Source organism: Octodon degus, unplaced genomic scaffold (assembly GCF_000260255.1).
Source record: "Octodon degus isolate 3935 unplaced genomic scaffold, OctDeg1.0 scaffold00020, whole genome shotgun sequence".
NCBI lineage: Eukaryota > Metazoa > Chordata > Mammalia > Rodentia > Octodontidae > Octodon > Octodon degus.
Window position 1 is genome coordinate 15,869,802 of NW_004524596.1, and position 19,721 is coordinate 15,889,522.

Sequence of the window (19,721 nt, forward strand, 5' to 3'; positions counted from 1 at the left end):
CCCCCGCCCCGCCGTTAGCGGTCGCCTCTTCTTGCCCGGTGCCCGCGCCCGGCGCAGTCCGCCTCCGGCCGGCCCCCCCGCACCCCGCGCAGGCAGCGCCAGCCTCGGGTCAGGATGGACCGGCCGGGAAGAGTACGGCGACCCCCGGCCCAGAGCCCCCGCCAGCCGCGCTGCGCGTAGTGGGAGCTGGTGCGTAGTAGGCTCCGAGGCGTTTCCGGAGAATCGCTTTTCTGGTCGCGGGAAGGTAGGGCACCTAAGGGGAAGGGGTCGTTCCCGGCTAGTGGGAGGGCATTCGAGATTCGGTGGATGGGGGAGGGGGGTGACGGGGCTTCTGGTGCAGGCAGAGGGGCACCCGCCAAGAGACTTGGGGCTCTGAGGCTTGCATGTGGGGGTTTCTCAAGGTCGAGGAGAAAAAGGTCCAGCGCAGGATGAGGTCCAGTGCAGGATGAGGGAGGGCAGCCGGGAGCATGCCTGGCAACATGACTGGGGCTCCTCGGGGGCTTTAACCCGAGGTGCTGAGGAAAGGATGTGGAGGCGGGCTCTCGGAGCCCCGCTGCGACTCCTTGGGCGTCTAAGATTCTTAGGTCATCTGGCTTTGGGCACCGGACTAGCTGAAGCGAAGAGACTTTGTGTAGAGGGAGTTGCATTTAAAGGATGCTAAGAAACAGTGTAAGTATATCACGGTTTGGTCCTGAACTTTGAAAGGCTTGAGGAATCGGAATCACGAAAAGGTCTTGACATTTTCTTTTGGAATTCCAGCCAAAAGGTGGCAAGCTGATTGGACTTTGCCAATGATCCCCTATTTAAAATTGTATGTGTTTTGCAAATTGTATTGCATTTTGCCAGTTGATAATTGTGCTGGGAATTCTTGTAACTATACCTTAGAATTCTTGTAGCAGCCTCTCCGTCATAGTGGTGGTTTACTTCTCAAGGCTGGGCTGTACTATTGTAATTTATTATTTTTCTATGAATTAACAGATCTACGCTTTCTCTTTTTCTTTAAGCAAGATCATGCAAAATTGAACTAGTGTTTTATAGAAGTTTTAAAATATTTTAACTTTTAAGCATAGAACCAGGAAGGAAATGTTAGTAGGCCAGTATCTCTAGAAAGTAATACCAAAAAATCAGCTTGAGTGTCTAGCAGTTGGGAATCTTATGTCAAATGCATAATTTAATTTAAATCTTACATTTACATAACCCTTTTGAGAATGAGTTAGAACAGAAACAAGGCACACCAAGATTAGCTACCAATAGTGGCTGTCCACAGAATCCACTTTTGTGGCAGTCCATGAAGTATTTTCATTTTACTGAAGAGTATGCTAAGAATTAGTTATATCTTTCATCTTTTAAATATTTTATTGGTCTTGTATGTTACTAATTCCTTACATTTGCCAAGGATTCCACAGTTTATGAAATGAAAGCTTGTTTGATTAAGGAGTACTCAGGCATAGTTTAGAAAAATTCCTAGATCATGCTTTGCCCATTAATTCATTGGCCAGAGAAAACGTTTCTGCAAAAAGGTCCTGATGTGTTCAGCTGGTCTTTTTAGTCCTTGAGTAATTACATTTTTTCTCTCTGCTGTCCTTGAATTTTACTATTTGTCCTTAAAAGAATGTACTGGAATACAAAACAGTTGCCTAAGATACTGGAAACCTAACACCTTTTAACATTGTAATGGCTTCTCCATTACTCACCTTGAGAATCATCTGTGACAAGCCAGCTGTTGGGATGGCTTTCACTTCTCACCTTGTTACTTTGTACTCTTTCCTCCTGTTATAGAACTAAAGAAAAATAAAGCCTACTGGCTGTAAAGTAATGGTATTAAACAGAATGAGAATGGGAAGCTTGGAAAAAGATACATGTGCATGAGTCACATTTCTTTTAGTGCTAGAAGAGTCGGCCTTGGAGATGGTTAATCAATGCTAGTTGATTTTCTGTTTTGCAGACCAGAAAACCAAGGCCCAGAGTCCTGTAGTTGAGGGGACTACAGTGTTGTTTAATGCTGGAGGCAGGATGGTGGGCACATGCTCTGGACTCCAGTCCAGGGTTTTTCCTGTTTTATCACACTCACATTGTTAATTTCTAAACCGTGCATGCTAGTGCCTAAGGATGAATGGTTTTTAGATTGCGATGTTCCCTTCTAAGGATGGAGAAGGTTAAGTACATTTATACAGGAAATGATGTAAAAACCTTTATATAAAGTTTAAAACAGTATGTATGCCATGTTGTTAGTGGAAATGCTGGTAGCTCTCCCATTGGAGACAAACTATCATGTAGATTAAGATATTAGGTAAGTATAAGGCTAGCATTTTATGATTTTTATGTTTTAAGTATTGCTTTAAAGATTTTCATAACTCAAAAGGACTTACACTTTTAGTAGTGAATTACATAAAAGTTATTTCGAGTGGGGATTTTGTTATGTTAAAAAGGATTTTAGTACCTTTTGAAGAGAGCAGTAGTAGACATGGTAATTATGAAAACATAATCCATCATAATTGTGTTAGAGAAAGAGGATTTCTATTTCAGGCACTTAACATGAATTTGAAGCAAGTGCTTTAGCCACTGTGTCTCTAGGCTTCCTCATCTGTAGTGTGGTTATTGAAAACACCTGCCTCCTAGTATCGTGCTGAAGGTTAACTGTGTTCAGCACATAATGAGGCACGACAAACGCTGGAAATTATTTCCTGTGGTTCATTATATATAAGTAGGCCCTTAACGGTCATTAGTTTCCTTGCTGCTAAGACTGTAACTTTTAGGTTACAAAAGGTGTTCCTAGAAAAATGGGCATGGTGGGCGGGCCAGGTAGCTCAGCAGACTAAAGCCCCTGCTTAGGCAGAGCACAGGGACCAGGGTTTGATCCCTGGTACCACAAGCTGTGCCAGCCCTGCCCCCAGGGCACTCTGAGACATGGCTATTGAGCCTGGGTAAGGTGGGTCGTGCCTGTAATCCCAGCGCTTGGGAGGCTGAAAACAGAAGGACCACTACAAGTCCAATCTCCATAGTGAGACCCTGTAGACCCTGTACTAAATACATAAAAAAAAGAAAAAAAAAATGAGCATGGTGGTGAACCCCTGCAATTCCAGTACTCTGGGAAGCTGAGGCAGGAGGATTGTAAGTTTGAGGCCTGCCTGCATAACTTAGCAAGACTCTATCTCAAAATAAAAAATAGAACAGGGCTGGGGACAAACTCAGTGCAGAGGCCCTGAGTGCAAACTCCAGTACTCCTACCCCTAGTTCCTAGACAAATTCCTCCTCAGATAATTGTCTGCCTTCGGGGCACTTAGCACAACTGATGCTATCTTTTGCTCTCTGGACCTCAGGTCTGCAGATAAGTTAGATGTAGTATTTCTGGTTTTTCTGAATATTGTGGGAAATATACCACCCTTAAATGTACCTCTTTGGCATATTTCCAGATGGCTATTCAGAGTGGTGGGGAACACAGGGATAGTTCTAAAAATCTGCCCTTTTGTGGAGGATAGTTCAGTCTGCAGATAAAAATCTGTATTAGTGAAATTCATTTTCTTTACCTGGATCTAAAAAACATCACAGATACTTCTTTCTGCAGATTGCCACAGAATGTCACATATTTTACTGAGGCTTTTACCTGAGAAAGTTTATCTGCAATGAATGTGATTCCCACCCCCCACCCCACCCCCCATTTCTAAGTCCTTGTCTTTTCTGTAGCTCAGAGAGCTGTTTAACTCCCCCACCCCTTTCATGGTGCTGGACGTGGAACCCAGGGCTTTGTGCATACTGGATAAGTGCTTTCTTACTGTGCTACACCACCAGCCTGTCCCTTTTTGAGTCTCATATTCTGCATGGCACCTGTGTGCGTCCACATGATAAATTTGCCTTTTTTCTTGTTAATCTATTTTATGTTAATTTTATAGATTAAAATATGAAACTTTGAGGAGAGGGAAATTTCTTTCCTCTTTGTATGTCATTGAAGACTCTATTGCAGTTTTATTTTAGAATGAAAATGCTAGTTGATTTGAAGATACTTTAGTTAAAATTCATTGTGCCTGCGAACCCCACTCCCACGGCACACTGATCTTTGAGACTGGGAGTAGTGGTGCGCCCTTCTAATCCCAGCGTTTGGGAGGCTGAAAACAGAAGGATCACTGTAGACCCTGTATTAAATACAAAAGAAAAAATAAAAATTGAGTTTTAGAGGCCTGCTAATTTAGGTAAGGAAATCAAAAATTCATGATGCCTATTATTGATTGCGAATCATTTCTGCCAGTGGAACCTTGAGAAAATCACTGAATATTTTTATTTTTTCTTTTGAGACACGGTCTCTGTAGTCCAGGCTGACTTTGAACTCATTATATACCCTAGGCTGACCTTGAACTCAGCAGTCCTGCCTCAGCCTCCCAAGTGCTGGGATTATAGGGGTGTGGCACCACGCCTGGCTTGAATCTTGTTTTCTAGTGAGTGACTGTTACAGAGTATATACATTAAAATTCTTAGTTTTTATTGGTAAAAATTCGTGCAACTCCAGTATAACAAAGTTCTGTATCCTATAAGACCTTACCTTTTTTTGACTTTTTTAATAGCAGTTTTTTTTTAAAAAATGTATCCCACTATCTTTTTTAAAATTTATTTTTAATTTTACTTTATTTTTTTGTGGAACCGGGGATTGATCTCAGATCCTTGTGCTTGCCAGAGAAGCACTTACTCTACTGAGCCATCTCCCCGGCCCCTCACTGTCTTTTGATAGGCCTTAAGTCCATTTTACACTTAAAGGATTAAAACAGAAACAAGTTGTAGCTCTAAACCATACTTCTTATGTTAGTAGCAGAGTTTCACTAGTTTAGATGTCAGGCATGCGTGCCACTGGTGGTACTTAACACAGCAGTAAATGGGTCAGCTCAGTCCAAGGTGATGGCAAACAGTGTCACTGCCAGCAGAGGTCTTTACCTCCTGCTGTCCCCCAGACACCCAGGAGGCAAGGTAAGAAGGGAGACTTCATTCAGGGCTAGCTCTGAGATGCCACGGATGACTGTCTTGCTGTGCCCAGGTATGCAGGGCCTTTTATAAAAGCAACAGAGGAGAGAGGGAGTACAAGAAGACAGTGGGCAACTCCGGGCTTGTTTCATCCTTCTCTCCTTCCCTCCTAGGAGGGAAGACCTGACTCTTGGGGCCAGCATCTTTTATCCATTGCTCCAGACGGGGGAGTGCAGAGGGCCAATCCCTGTAGACCAGGAAAAATCTGGAACCCTAGAGTCTAAAGAAAAAAATTTAACCATTAAAGCTATATTTTGCCCTGCTGGTTACAGTGGAGTGAAGGTACATGGCGCCCTCAGAAGTTTCTAGGGCCAAAACTGGATTTAACTTAGTGGTAGAGTGCCTGACTCAAGTGCAGTGGCTCAGTCCCCAGCACTACCACCAAAAAGTCTGTGGGGTCCTATTTTTCTTCTGCTTGCATAACATTTTAATGCTTGGAAAGTAACCGACTCCTAACCTTCTTTATCAGTCATTGGATCCATGATAGGCTTTTAGGAAATTTTGTAGAACTAAGACATGCAGACATTTTCTTTAGCTCTATCCCATATTCTACTTCCATGAATAAATTATTTAGATAAATATGATTTTTAGAAAACATCAAAAATATGTCATTAAAATATGGCTCATTTTTTTCATTAGAGTTTGGATCTGTTTAGAGCAGAAGTCATCTTGAAAGGGTAGTAAGGCTACATTGTTGACTCAGGTTCATAAGAGAAATTCGACTCATGTTAATATTGGAGAAATTCATTTCTGCATTCAGTAGCTTAAGTGAAAGTTTGGTGCCTGCCTTTAAGTGTAGGTAAAAAGTTCTAATGAATGGAATATAACATGAATATATTTCCAGGGGCCCGGGAGATAGCTCAGTAGAAGCACAGGATCCTGAGTTCAATCCCCGGTACTGCCAAAAAGAAAAAAAAAAAAAAAAGAACATGTTTCCACTGATTCTAATATGTTGTTTAGTGCTGGGGAAACTGAAATGTGCCACCCCAAAACATACTTCTTTGGTATATTTCAAGATGGCTATTCAGAGAAACTGCAGACTACTGCAGGCACTAGAATAGTTGTGAAGAGCTGTCCTTTGGTCAAAGAGATTTACATCTCCAAAGGAAATTGGCCTAGTAAACAGTGAATGCAAGTATATCTGCCTAAAGAAGGGTCTAGGAAAGATCACATCACAGGAAAAGAGATTAGAGGTCTGCACCTCCTCAGTAGCCAGGGATTGCCGTGGGCAGCGCCTATTACCTGAGTGACCTTATCTGTATAACCCCATTGATAGCTGTGTTGTCCTCCCCACCCTCCCAGGGCTTGTTGCTGCTTCCACCTGGAAGCCCCAGTTCTTTCTGTAATTAGGTACTACATAAACTTTAATCCTCTGGCCCTCATTTGAGCTATATTTTTGTCCAGTGCATATGTGTAAAGTCTTCAACTATGGATTTAACCAACCTCAGATTGAATATACTGTACCTGGAAAAACAGTAGTAGTACTGAACATGTATAGACATTTTTCTTGTCATTGTTCCCTAGACAATACTGTATAACAGCTATTTACATGCTATTTATATATTATATGGGAAAGTGTTACAGATTTATATGCAAATACTGAAAGACCTGAGCATGTGCAGATTTTTATATCTTGATGGGGTTTGGTTGTCTTGAAACCAACCCTGTTCTGACAGCAAGGGTCTAAGGTATATCCTAAAGCTAAAGGATTAATTCATTAAACGTTAAATATGATCTGTAAGGGAAAGTCCAGTTACCTTCTTAAAGGTTAAAATATGCATGACACCAAAGGGGAGCTGGTTTATCTGATTATTTATTTATTCTTTGACTTTGGCTGTTTATGTGAGACAGCAGTGTAAGCCTACTACCTATCAGATAATCAGGCAGGGACTAGTTTTGTTTAATATTTTTATAAATTATTTGAGTCTGCAATTCTTTTTTTTTTTTTTTTCTTTTTGAGGTACTGGGGATTGAACTCAGGGCCTTGCGCTTGCCAGGCAAGCACTTATTCTACTGAACTATCTCCCTGACCCTTATAAATGATTTGAAAGACATACTGATGGGGAAAGTTGCCAAATTTGTAGCTGACTTCATGTGTTGTTCCAGGTAGTTAAAAGCCAAGCCAACAAGGAAAAGCTACGGGAACATCCTTTGATGAGTTTTCATGTGGCGCAAAAGGAGATAATGCATTTATGAGAAGATATTCCAAGTTGTATTTATAGTACCTGAATTGTGACCCAGGAAGGAATCCAGGAGGTTGAGAGAGAGCTTCTTGGAGGTACTGGTTGTAGTTTCTGCTGAACTGAAAGTCTGAGTGTGCTAGGGATTGTTGAGCCTGGCTTTGAAAACAAAACTCATGTTTTATGTAAGGATAATTATAAAAAAGGGGACTTTTTTTTTTTTAACTGTTGTGTTCTAGGCTGATTTATAACTTCATTTATTTAATTCTCTTCACAATTACAAAGCGTAGGTGGCATTCAGTTTTGTAGAAGAGGAAATTTGATTCAGGGATGCTAAGCAGCTCTCCCTGTCAGCACCGGGAGGTGGTGGGGGCTGAGGCTCTAGTCTTTAGATTGTTAATCCTGGATGTTTCCCAGGCTGGTAGGAGGCAGCCCTTAAACTTGTAATAGTTTAGAGCTTATGAAGGACAGTGCCTTTAAGTCCTTGCTGTTCTGCTTTAGATGTCATTATAAGGATGATATCTAAATACCTTGAAGGGATTTAGAGGCATACTTTAAATTTCTTTACAGAAGACCCTGAAGGATGCTTTGGTGTTTAGTTTCACCCTTGGAGATTGGTGAGTTAGTTGTCGCTGCTTGTAAAGCATTTCACCTCTTCATTTAATGCTGGATCATTAGTGTCCACTAATAAAAATGACAGTAATAAGGAAAATAATAATTTGTAGAAAAAGTCACAGTGATAGCAGTATAAAGGCTTAGATTTCTAGTGGAACAAAATAATAAGGTGAAAACATTGGAATACTATTGAAACAGGCATCCCATTTTGTTTGTGAATTGGAGAAACACGGTATCTCTGGAGAGATGAGGCCGTGAGGAAGAGCTGTGAGGTTCTGAGGCAGAGGGAACAGGTTAGCAGCAGAGTGGGTGAATCATTTAACCGTTTTGGATTTCACTTTTCCCAACGTTGATATAAATACAGTTACCAAATGTAGGTGTAATTGCTGATTTTGGAATCCAGAAAGTGAATAGGGACTGCAAGTGAGAAAGGATATCTGAAAATGGCCCATACATTTTAAATGCCACTTAAGAGTGGTAGAAGAGTACCAGTGTCCTTGTGAAGGGTGGGCAGTGAAGATGCTGTGAAAACTTAGGTGGCTTGAAGAGAAAAGTAAGTTGAAGAGGCAAAAGAAATGGGGAAGAGAGGTATTAAAAGAGGAAAAGAAAGATGTGAAGAAAATTGAATTATAGTTTACTTTGTGCCTGTCATAGGTAATAATTCTGTCACTGAAGAATTTTAGCACAAATTTACAATAAGAAACTCAGCAAGTAATTGAAGCATTTCACTCACGTTTTCATTTAGTCTATGTGACTGTGTTAATAAGGCCATGAAAATAGGCTAGTTGAGAGTTGGCTGTATTGTTGGATTGTTTCTTCACTCATTACTTCTTGACAGGTTTAGCTAATGGCTTTAAATAGTATAAGGGTGCTCTTAAAAAGAAAATAAACTGAACTGAGTTACTATTTGTTTTGGATTATTAAAAATGAAAGGGCATAGTGTGTATGAGGAGAAAAGTGAAATTTGATCTTTCTAAAGGAGAATAAAAGAAAATTGGACTGGGCCAAGGCGGAATGGGAACACATTGTGGAGAGTCCTGTAGACTGTATAGTAGGAGTTGCAGTTGTATTAGTTCTATATATGGGGAAATGATACATAGACATTTTGGTTTTCGCTTTTGTTTTTTGATAGAGTTTTATGTTTTAGAATATTGACCATAGCAGTAATAAAGAGAATAGTGTGGAGAAAAAGGAATTGGAGCCATTAACTCACCAAGTAATTATGGGGCACATAGTACATATGACAAGGTGAGTGAGTGAGGCAGTTTTCTCTGGACTGTAGTATGTAGTTCATGAGGATACCATTTAAGGCTCTGCCCTAGTTTAGGAAGGAATTATGTATTATATGACTGTCTGCATTAAGGAATTTGTAGTGCAGATAGAAGCAAGACCTCTGGGAAATTTACGAGTTTAACTGTCCAGCCGTGGTTAGTGTTGGAGGTAATAGAAGCTGAAAGTGAGGCTGGGGTCCCGAGCTTTGCAGTAGGATAAGTACAGGTTTGGGAGAGGGTGAGTACTGAGCTCCGTTCCCATTCACATGATTGATTATGCCTTTTCTGTAAATGGTGACATGACCAAGGTACCAGTTGAGCATAGAGGTTGAGATCAGCAGACAGTTTGAAATTTTAGATATCATGTAGAAGGCATGAAATTGGGTGAATAATGACAATTTCTGAATGATAGTGCATTCGGAAGAAAAGATAACTGGCACTACTGGCACATAGTTTAATAGTGTAAGTATTTTAAAATATTTGGAGAACTGTACTGTGCATTTCTGCTGGTTTATGGAAAGGAACATAATTCTTAATTTGTTTTGTCTCCTTTTTTCAATTGATTGTACTTTTTCTGTTCTTAATTTCTTATACATTTTTTTCTTCCAGTTTTACATGCATATATCTGGTAATACGAATAACTGGTTGGAAGACAGCACTAAGTATTGCAGCAAATACTGTGAAATTCATATTACCTTGTTAAGTGGAATTCTGTATCACAATTTTTTTGTTTTAATTCTAATTTGTACTCTTTAAAAAATAAAAAAATAAAAATAAATAAATAAATAAATATTTACCTGTTAGCTATTGCCATCAAAATTCTACCACCTAGACTTGCAGAGAATAGAAGGAGGGTAAAAAAGATCAGACTTCTAGGTAAAAATACTCTCTACCAAAAAGCTAGAAATATTTTAGGGGCTTTGTAAAGACGTGTCATTTGGGGTTTCCCTGCCTTCCTTTGCTGCCTGCCTTGCCTTCCTGTAACAATACAGAGACTTCTTTGAGGAAGGGCTTGCCTTATCCCTTACCTGTAATTCCTTGTTGGAATCCCTGCTAGCTTTTGTGGGCTGGTGAGGTAGTCTGAACAGAGACTAAAGTTTGACTGCTTCTTTCATCTTCTTTAGAATCCAGCTCAGAGTATCCCTAAGCAACCAGCTTTTTGTCTCTTTCCCTCCCACCTTTTTAGCTCTTAAGAGTTGAAGTAAGTCTCTGATTGCTCACAGGGGAAGAAATACAGATAGCTTGAGAGGAAGAACCTTGAAGAAGGTTGCAACTTTCAGTTTTCCCCAGAGGCTCTCTGTACTATGGGATGGAGTTGGTGAGTCAGTAAGTTATGTCCAGTTTTGGTAAACTAGATAATCTGATAGGAGAATGATCTTCAAGTGTTGAGGGAAATGTGGAAGGGGTATCAAGTTAGGTGGTTGAGAACTTCATGGAAAAGATGAGTTTTTGGTTCAGCTATAAAGAGAGAAAGACAAGGCTGTGCAGTGAAAAGTAGGAATAGCACTATTAAGAGGTAAGGAAAGCAGTACCAAGAAATTAGAGCATTAAGGGAAGAAAGCAAAGGAACTGGTGGAAAGGATTCCTCATCTACAAGTGTGTAGTTTGAGTTGGTAGTAATAGGCGTAGGTGATTGAAGGCGGTTAGTCAGCTTTCCATCACTTGAGGTAAGCAGCTTGCCAGGAGAAGAGAGTCTTTCTGCACAAGGTTTTAGAGGTTTCAGTCCAAACTGTTGGGTTGGCCAGTTCTGTGGGCCTGTAGGGAAGCAGAGCAAAACTACTCATCTCATGACCAGGAAATAAAGAAGAGGAAGAGAGCTGGGTCCCTGGTTCCCCTTCCAGGCACTGTGGATGACACAAGGACCTCCTCCAGGTACCACCTCTTAAGCTTCCACTGCTTCCAGGAGAGCCACCTTGGGGGCCAAGTATTTAACACAGGGGCCTTCAGGGGACGTTAAGAACCCAATCTGTAACAGTTTTAAAGGAATGGTAAGAAATTAGAGAAGTTAGATTCAGGACTAAAATTTAGCTTTGGAAGTCCTTGAAGCACGTAAGTATAAAACTGAATCTGACCAGAGATGATAACTTAAATAGCAACTTAGTACTTCAGGGACAACTTTATATGTAATTCATGATAGATACAGCACTAGTTACTTAGTTTATATGTGATGAAATCCCTTGTATCTTTTTATTTGCCTATTTACTTTTATAACAGTGAATCTCAAACTTTCCTGGGCATGAGAAAGGTGTGGATCATATGGATCGACCTTTTGTTTACAGTACCATATAAAATTCTAGGCCCCATCCCCATCCCAGTGTTTGGGTTCAGTAAATTAGGAATAGAGACCAGGTGATTCTGATACATAACATTGCACAAGCTTAGAGCACTGTTCTTGAGGGTGGAGAGAAAGAAGTGTGAATTTCCATATGATTTATATATAGTGAGATGCATAGCTGTTAAGTGTACAATTCTGTATTTTTGACAGTTGATGTCTGTTTAATTCATAATTTCCATTACCCCCCCCCCCAAAAAAAATCCCTTGTTCCCTGTCTCCTTCAGTCCCATTGTTTCCTCTTTTCCATCCCTGGAACTGCTGTGCTAATTTCTTTCACCGTAAAATTAGCATTGCTCCAGATTTTCAAACAAATAGGGTTATGTAGCAGAGACTGTGTTGTACCTGACTTGTTTTGATTAACATGCTCTTAAGGTACATCCATCATGTTACATGTATCCGTTGTATGAGGGTTGTTTTCAGTTTTCAACTACTAGAAAATAAAACTGCTCTCAGTGTTCTTGTGCAAGTCTTTTTGTGACCCATGGTTGCTTTTCTCTTAGCTGAATACCTACAAGAGGATTTGCTGGATTATGGGTAGGTGTATAATTAGTTTCTGAGATGAATTTACTACTTTATACATCAGCAATCTATCAAACTGCAGTTCGTTCATCTCTTTACCAGTGTTCATTTTAGTTATCATGCTGGGAAATATCATAGTTTGAATTTGCATTTTCCTGGTGATTATTGATACTATACACTTTATAATGTGCTTATAGCCATTTACATATGTGAAATCCTCTTCAGAACAGCCAGCTGCCAGTTTTAAAAGATGTTAGTCATTTTATTGACTTTCAGGTTATAAGTACACCTGTAATGCAAGTTATAGAGAATATACCATACAGTATATATACATATTTTTTTCTTCCCCCCAGTCTGGCTTGTATGCTCATTGTCTTGACAGTGACTCTCAGTGAGCAAAAGTTTTAAGTGTAAAAGGAGTGTTTTATATTCTCTTTGTGTTTTCTGGGTCCTGTATAAAAGAGTCCGATAGCTGTGAAAATATTCTGTCTCCTTCCAGATGTTTTGTAGTAGTATCTTTATTTTTAGGCCTGTAAACTATTTTGCATTAATTTTGGGGAAGTATTAGTTCTATGAGATAGTTTTCATCGTTAGTCATTTTTTTCCAGAATTTGTTCAGAAGATTTTTTTTTCCTGGTTCATTGGTGCTTTGGTGAGAGATCAGTTGACAGAGTAAGGTCTGTTTCTAGACTGTCTTCTGTTTTAATCCAGTTTCTGTGTTTATACCAACGTCACACTGTGTTGATTGCCACAGCTTTAGAGTCTTGAAAGGTAATATAAGGCCTCCACTCTGTTCTATGCAAGACTGTTTACACTTTTCTAGATACTGCTTATTTACATATGAATTTTAGAATCAGCTTGCCAATGTCTACAAAAAAAGCCTGCTGCATTTTTGATTAGAGTTGCATTGAACCTATGAGTTGGAGATAATTGACATCTTTGCGATAGTTTTTCAATCCATGAAAACAATATCTGTTTATTTATTTTTTAATTTTTATTTTCATTTTATGTATTTGGTACAGGGTCTCACTACGTGGCTTGGACTTGCAGTGATCCTCCTGTTTTCAGCCTCCCCAGCACTGGGATTTCAGGCATGCACCACCGCATTTGCTGGCTCAGCATGCCCCAGAGACATCTCAGTCCCTGGGACGGAGCCAGTGTGGCATGGGGACTGAGGATCGAACCCTGATCCCTGTGCTTGCCAAAGCAGGTGCTTAGTCTACTGAGCTATCTTGCCAGCCTAGTATCTGTTTATTTTGATCTTTAGTTTCTTGAGCACTTAGGTTCTTTTCTTTCTTTTTTTTTTTTTAATGAGGAGAATATATTTAATGGGGAAAAGAAAGCTCCTGTCTGAGAGAAAGACAGGAAGGGGACCCCGAGCAGGTGGTCCCCAGTACTTTTCTTTAGGTATATTATTTTCATCAAATTTGTAAAATTTTTGCCTTCAAATTTTCTGCTTCCCAAATACTACTTTTCAGATTCTAATCCCAAATCTATAGAGCTGCTTAATATTAAATTCACAAGCTACTCAGTTCTGTCTATTTTTCTTCCAGTTCTTTTTCCTTTTATGTTTGAAAAATTAATATTACCCTGTACTCATATATTTGTTATCTATTATTTTCTGGTTTTTCCTTTGTCTAATTTGCTGTTTTGCTATTCAGTTAATTTTTAAATATTATATCTTTCTTCAGTTCTAAGATTTCTGTGTGCTTTTAGTTTTTTTGTTTGTTTTGGTTTTTGCATTTTGTGTGTGGTTGCACGATTCAGCTCAGGATCCTCCTGTTTTCAAGCCTACCAGGGCTGGGATTACAGGCGTGCACTGCCACACCCCGACTGGTGGTGGCTCAGGGCACCTGGGAGTGGAACCTGGCAGCACGTGGTGCCGGGGGTCAAACCCCAGTCACGGTGCTTACCTAAGCAGGCGCTTAGTCTACTGAGCTATCTCACCAGCCCCTCTGGGGGGCTTGTTTTTCATGTATAGTTCCTACTCTGTTGAAGTTTCTCTTGTGGTGTTCATTTTTTTTCGTGTTTAACTCTTCAAACTTTTTCTAATAGCTGTTTTGAAGTCTTTTGTATTCAAATTCTCATCATAGCTGCCACTTCTGAGTCTTGATTATAGATTATCATTTCTTGCCCTTTGTCCAATAACTTTTTATTTTCATTTATTTATTTGTCTTTTTGAGACAGGTTTTCACAGTGCAGTTCAGGCGAGCCTTGAATTCCTTTTGTAATCTAGGCTGGCCTCAAACTCACAGCAGTCCTACTGCTTCAGCCTCCCAAGTGCTGGGATTATAGGCCTGCAATGTCACACCCAGTATTTAAAATAAATTTTTTTATGTTAATGCCTTTTTTTTCTTTAAATCATGGTGTCCTTTCTTGTTTGTTGTGTTTTTCCTGGCAAGTAGTTTATTTGTGGATCAATTTAATTTTCAGATTTTGTTTTCAGGGTGCTTTTTGTTTGTTTGTGTATTTGTTTTTGAAGGAGTTATATTGGGCACGTGTAGAGTAACTTTTAGTTGGGGGCTGGTTTGAAGCCACTGTTGAGGCATGACCTTTTCTCGTGTCTCCCGTGGTTGTCCCTGTGTGTTTGTGCTGGCTTGTTTATGCCCACCAGTGGAGTCTATCCTAGCTGTCTGAACTGTTGTTTGAGAACTGCCCAATATTTGTGATCTTCGTGGACATTTTTCTCTGCCTCGCCTTGTAGGGTTACGTAGCACACGTATGCAGACTGGCATTTAGCTAGAAACTGGAGGAGACCTCTGCTGTCAGTGTTGGAGCGCTCCCTGCGGAGCTTCCTTCTCTGTGGTCCTCTGCCGAGCAAATTCTAGCTGCCTCGAGTTCTGTCCGCTCGTAGTTCTGGCGCCTCAGCCCACGAGGCTCCTGCTGGTGGTTCCTTTTTGCCCTGTTGGAAAGCTGGGGCAGCCGTGAGGCTCCCTTCCCATGTTTTCTTCCAAGGATCATGTTCCATACACCTCTCATCGAGTGTCTTGTCTGCCTGCTTGTACAGGAGGACAGTTCTGGACCTTGTAACCAGAAGTCAAGGGTCGGTGCCTTCACTTTTGGCAGATATTTATACCGAGTATAGAATTTTAGCAGCTGTTTTTTACTTTTAACATTTTGAAGTTATTTCATTTTTTCCAGTTTAGATTGTTTTTGATGAGAAGTCAGTGGTTATTCTTATTGTTCATTTGATATAATTAATACATCTCTTTCCCTCTCTGACTGCTTTAAATATTTTTCCTTTTATGTGTGGGTTTTGGTAGTCTAATTCTAGGACTAGCATAGGCCTAATACAGAGGCTTTCCTTCACAGGGGGTCTACTGAACATGTGAGGTGTTCATTGAAGTCTCCACTCCTAAGTGCTGGGAACCTCTAGACTTTGCAAACTCAGGTAGTTATTTAGCTCACACTCTAGTTCTTCTTTCCTCAGATACTATTCTTTGCATATCTCTGTGCAGTAATTCTTTGTACACGGCAGCATCATGTTCACAGCCAAGAGATCTTGCTAGACACTTGTGACACTTTCTCTGTACAGCAACCTTCTGCTATGTTTCAGATCCTCAAATTTCCACGGTCTCAGCACTGAATCTTCAGACATCGTGAGCTCTTATTTGCTCAACTCATTGAGCTTTTTTTGGAGGGAGGGGAGTTTTCCTCCTGTAGTGTAAGCATAACCCCAAGGCATCCGTGATTCTGTTTCTCTTCTCTCAGAAAGAGAAAGTGCCTGTTTTCCAGAATCTAAAAAATAGTATTTCATGTGTTATATAGGTGCTCCTTGACTTTTGATGCATTTATATCACAATCATAAGTCAAAAATACTGTCAGAAAGTCATGAATTTAATGTGTTTAGCCTGCTGAATACCGTACCTTGTGACACAGCGCACTGTGGAGCATTGGTTGCTCAGTCTTGTCATCCTGTTGGTGATGAGTGAGTGGAGGTTTGGGGTCACTGTCCAGCATCAGGGGAGCACCGTGTTGCATATTAGCTAGGAAAGGATCAAAATCAAAGTGTGGCTTCCAGTGAATGTTAAACTGCATCACTTTGCCATTGTAAAGTCAAAAAATTGTGATTTGAACTGGTACAAACGTGGGATCGGCTAAACTGCCCAGGTTTAGGGTTCACAGTAGGAGCGTGAGCCCACTGTTAGTTATCCCATCATAACTTGAAGTGAAGATAATGAAGCTTGGTTTTTCCTTTTAAAAAGAACTCCAGCTTTTAGTATCTCATGCCCCTTCAGAGTATGGCTTAATTTTTAAAAAATAGAACCAGCTTATGTTTTCATTTTCAAGCAGTATAGAGATAAAAAGGAGAAAGATTTTAATAGGAAAAATAACTTCAGAATTCCAAAACTCAGACTTTACAGTGTCATTTCAAACATCTTTTATTGTAAGGACATGCATAGAAGGATTTTTGTTTTTAAAAATCTATATTTTTAAAAATTATTGAAGAGTATTTAAGTTAAATTAGTACAGATAAACTTGTTAAACCAAAGTGTCTTAGTTACTTTTCTCAGTGCTGGGACAAAGTGCCAGACAGCCAGAGTTAAAAGAGGGAAGGTTTGTTTTACCTCACAGTTTCAGCCCATAGTCCACTGGCTCTAAGACGGGGCAGCATGGCAGAAGAGAAACGGTGGATGACGGGGCAGGAAAGAAGACAGTGAAGCAAGCCTCCCTGTCCCTTCTGTCCCATCCAGCCTTGGAGGTAGTGCACCCTCACCCAGGGTGGGCCTTCCCCTTGCCCACACCCAGGACTCTGATGAACCAGTGAGACTAGTTTAGTACCACGTGCCCTTAGCCCGCAGTCACACACGCTGGCCTCGAGGAGACGCACCCTGGATCCAGCTCTTAGAAGACTCGCCTGTACGGGGCGGGCGGGCGGGCGGGCGCTGGGTGCACCCGGGTGTGAGCCATGACAGAGCGCTGAGGGGAGCGTCGCCAGACACAGGTAGGATTGTGAGGGCTGCTAGCTCTGAAAAGATGCTCTTTACCACCCAGGAAACAAGGTCACAGAAAAGCCTAAAAGGTTAGGCAGAATTGGTACGACTGTTTAAGTGGCAATTGGGCATTATTCAGAATGCTTAAAATGTTCATATTCTTTGCCCAAAAATTTTATTTTCTGGAATTTATTCCAGGGAAATAAGAGATGTACACAGATATGTGTATGTGTTATTTATCCATTACAATGGTATTCATGCTGTTAAAAATTAGAAATCTTGTAAGTGATCAATTATGACATACTTGTATAGCCAAATGCTGTAATACAGTACAAATTATGTTCCTTAAATTTTTGTTTATCGATTGTAAGAAAAATAGTTGGCATGGGATTTAAAATCATGAACTCAAGGATATTTAAAGATAAAAGAAAATGAAAACAGGGTGCTACTTCTCTGTTTATTAAAAAGCAAACATTTAAAAAATGAGATGAGAGCCAGCAAGATTGTTCAGCAGACCTAGCGCCTGTCTAACCGAGACTGGATACGGTGGCATGTGCCTGTAATCCCAGTGCTGGAGAGGCTTAAAACATGAAGATTGCTACGAATCCAAGCTGTGTAGTGAGACCCTGTACCATACATTTAAAAATTAATTGATTAAAAAATGAGATGAAAGATATGCTGATTTTTGAATAGTGAGATTATAGGTGATTATTAATTATTTCAACCAATATCTTTCACATTGTAAGTACAGTGTGTACTGCGTTCATAATTAGAGAACAGTGTACTTTAATTTTTAAAATTCTGGTAAAAATTAATGGTTGACAAGAGGGAAGATGGCTTAAGTGAATTTTAGTTTTTCTTGATGCCTTTTTCCATTTTTTAAAATAATTTACCTTGAGCTGTATTTTTGTAGATTTAATGGGACAACTGTTGTTTAATTATTTTTTAATCTTTTATTTTTTATTTGGTATAAGGGTCCTGCTACACTGCTTGGATGTATAGTGCTCCTCCTGTCTCGAGCCTCCCCAGTGCTGGGATTACAGATTTGTGCCACTGTGTCCACTTTCGGTGGTGGGCTCCACACCTGGGACCAGCATGTCATGTGGTAGCAGGGATCAAACCTGGGTCCTTGTGCTTGCCAGGCAGGCGCTTAGACCATCGAGCTGACTCCCCAGCCCAGGATATCTGTTCCTAATATGTGTAGTACATATTGTAAATTTAACCTAACCAAGGTAGTTTGCCATATTTCATAGTGTAACTCTGAGTTTCTACCAAGTACTTCTCTATGCACTTGAAGAGATTTAATACTGCTGTCTTTGTTTCTTCCTCTCCCCCATCCCTGAACTGTTCTTAAGTTTTGATTTTGCTTTTTGGGCCTCTGTTACTGCTCACCTCCTTGCAGGTGTGGATGTCTTTATGTTAAAAAAAAAAAGTGAAAGCCATGGTCTAGTTTTTAAAGTAACAATTGCTGTCCCTGTTCCTGGCCTCTTAAGCATATATACTGTTGCTCCTAAGGAAGTCACTGCAGTGACTCAGCTTCACATATTTTGCTATATATAGAGCATGTTTGCAATCCAGAGAAAAAAGTTAATATTCAAGAGATTAAAAGAATGTTGCAGTTAATGATCAAAGAAATAGGCTGCAGGGCGTCGTCATTCATGCACCCTTCACGCATTGTATGACTTTCGTGGGAATACTGAGTCTAGTCCTCAGCAGCTACAGACCCAGAAGCCTATTTTTATTGGAGGAATTGATTTCATTCTGAGCAAACTTAGGGAATATAGTATAGAAAATAGTTAATTTTTAAATTTATATTGAAGGCCTGGCAAGTGCAAGAGCCTGAGTTCAATCCCCAGTTCCACCAAAAAATAAATAAATAAATAAATAATTTTTAAAAAAATTTATATGGAGATTAAACAATATCAAGCTACAGTAATCTGGTAGTTTATATCTTTATCATAACAACCAAAAAGGTGATTAAAGGCTGTCAGACAGTGGTTCACTCTTTTTACTTTTTTCAGAAGGACTTTGTTTCTCTGGACAAGTTAGTTAACCTTCTGAGCTTCAATTTTCTAATCACCAAAATAGGGTAGTAAGTTACTTCATGGGACGCTTGTGAAAACTGATGGATCCATGCGTGCGAAGTGCCTCATTCAGCACCTAGTCATCGCTGCCATTCGTGATGGTTAAGATTGTTTTCCCCTGCTTCTGGATATGAGGACTTAAAGAAAGGTGCCGTTTGATCTTTTTTCTTCTTTTCAGATGTTGTTTGGAACTCTACTGACTTGGTGTTATAGAGGTGCTATGCTAACATTATTTGATTTACAAGGATAAGGTTAGGAGTAAAAAATTAGCTCAGTCTAAGGTAGCGTAGACATCTTGATTGAAGAACATGATCAGTTTGTATAGATTATAGTTTACAGTGAGATCTAACCATTCTAATGTCTGAGGTATGGAAATTTTTTATAAGGAACTCAGTATTCAATTTGGTTTTTTTTTTCTCCATAATTTTATTGAGAAACCAAATTGGTAGGACAGTTTCAATAATTAGCACATTGCATACATTCTTCCTAGTGGTTAATTGCTATACAAGATGCAGACTTGATATCCTATTTACAAACACCATTAGAACAAATCCCTCTATTCATTAAGAGAATGTAACTATATATCCTAACCACTTTGAATACACAGATACAAAATGGACATTCATTTGTATCCCCTTTTTTTTGTTAAGTTCCGTTATTTGAATATTATAGGTGTGTTAGCTCAGCAAAATATTCTAAAAGAGTCCAGTGGCCCTTTATAGTATTGGGTCTTCCACTTGACTGGCAGTGTCAGAAATTGTTGACCTGAGTCCCCT

General features: G+C 39.9%; 1 protein-coding gene across 1 annotated transcript in view; it reads left to right on the forward strand.

Moving 5' to 3' along the window:
* Positions 1–6: 6 nt before the first annotated feature.
* Socs5 (suppressor of cytokine signaling 5) overlaps positions 7–19,721 on the forward strand; it is a 64,526-nt gene continuing 44,811 nt past the window's right edge. The window contains exon 1 of the mRNA XM_004627680.3: positions 7–244. The gene's annotated coding sequence lies outside the window, so the exon portion shown is untranslated. The remainder of the gene's footprint in view (positions 245–19,721) is intronic.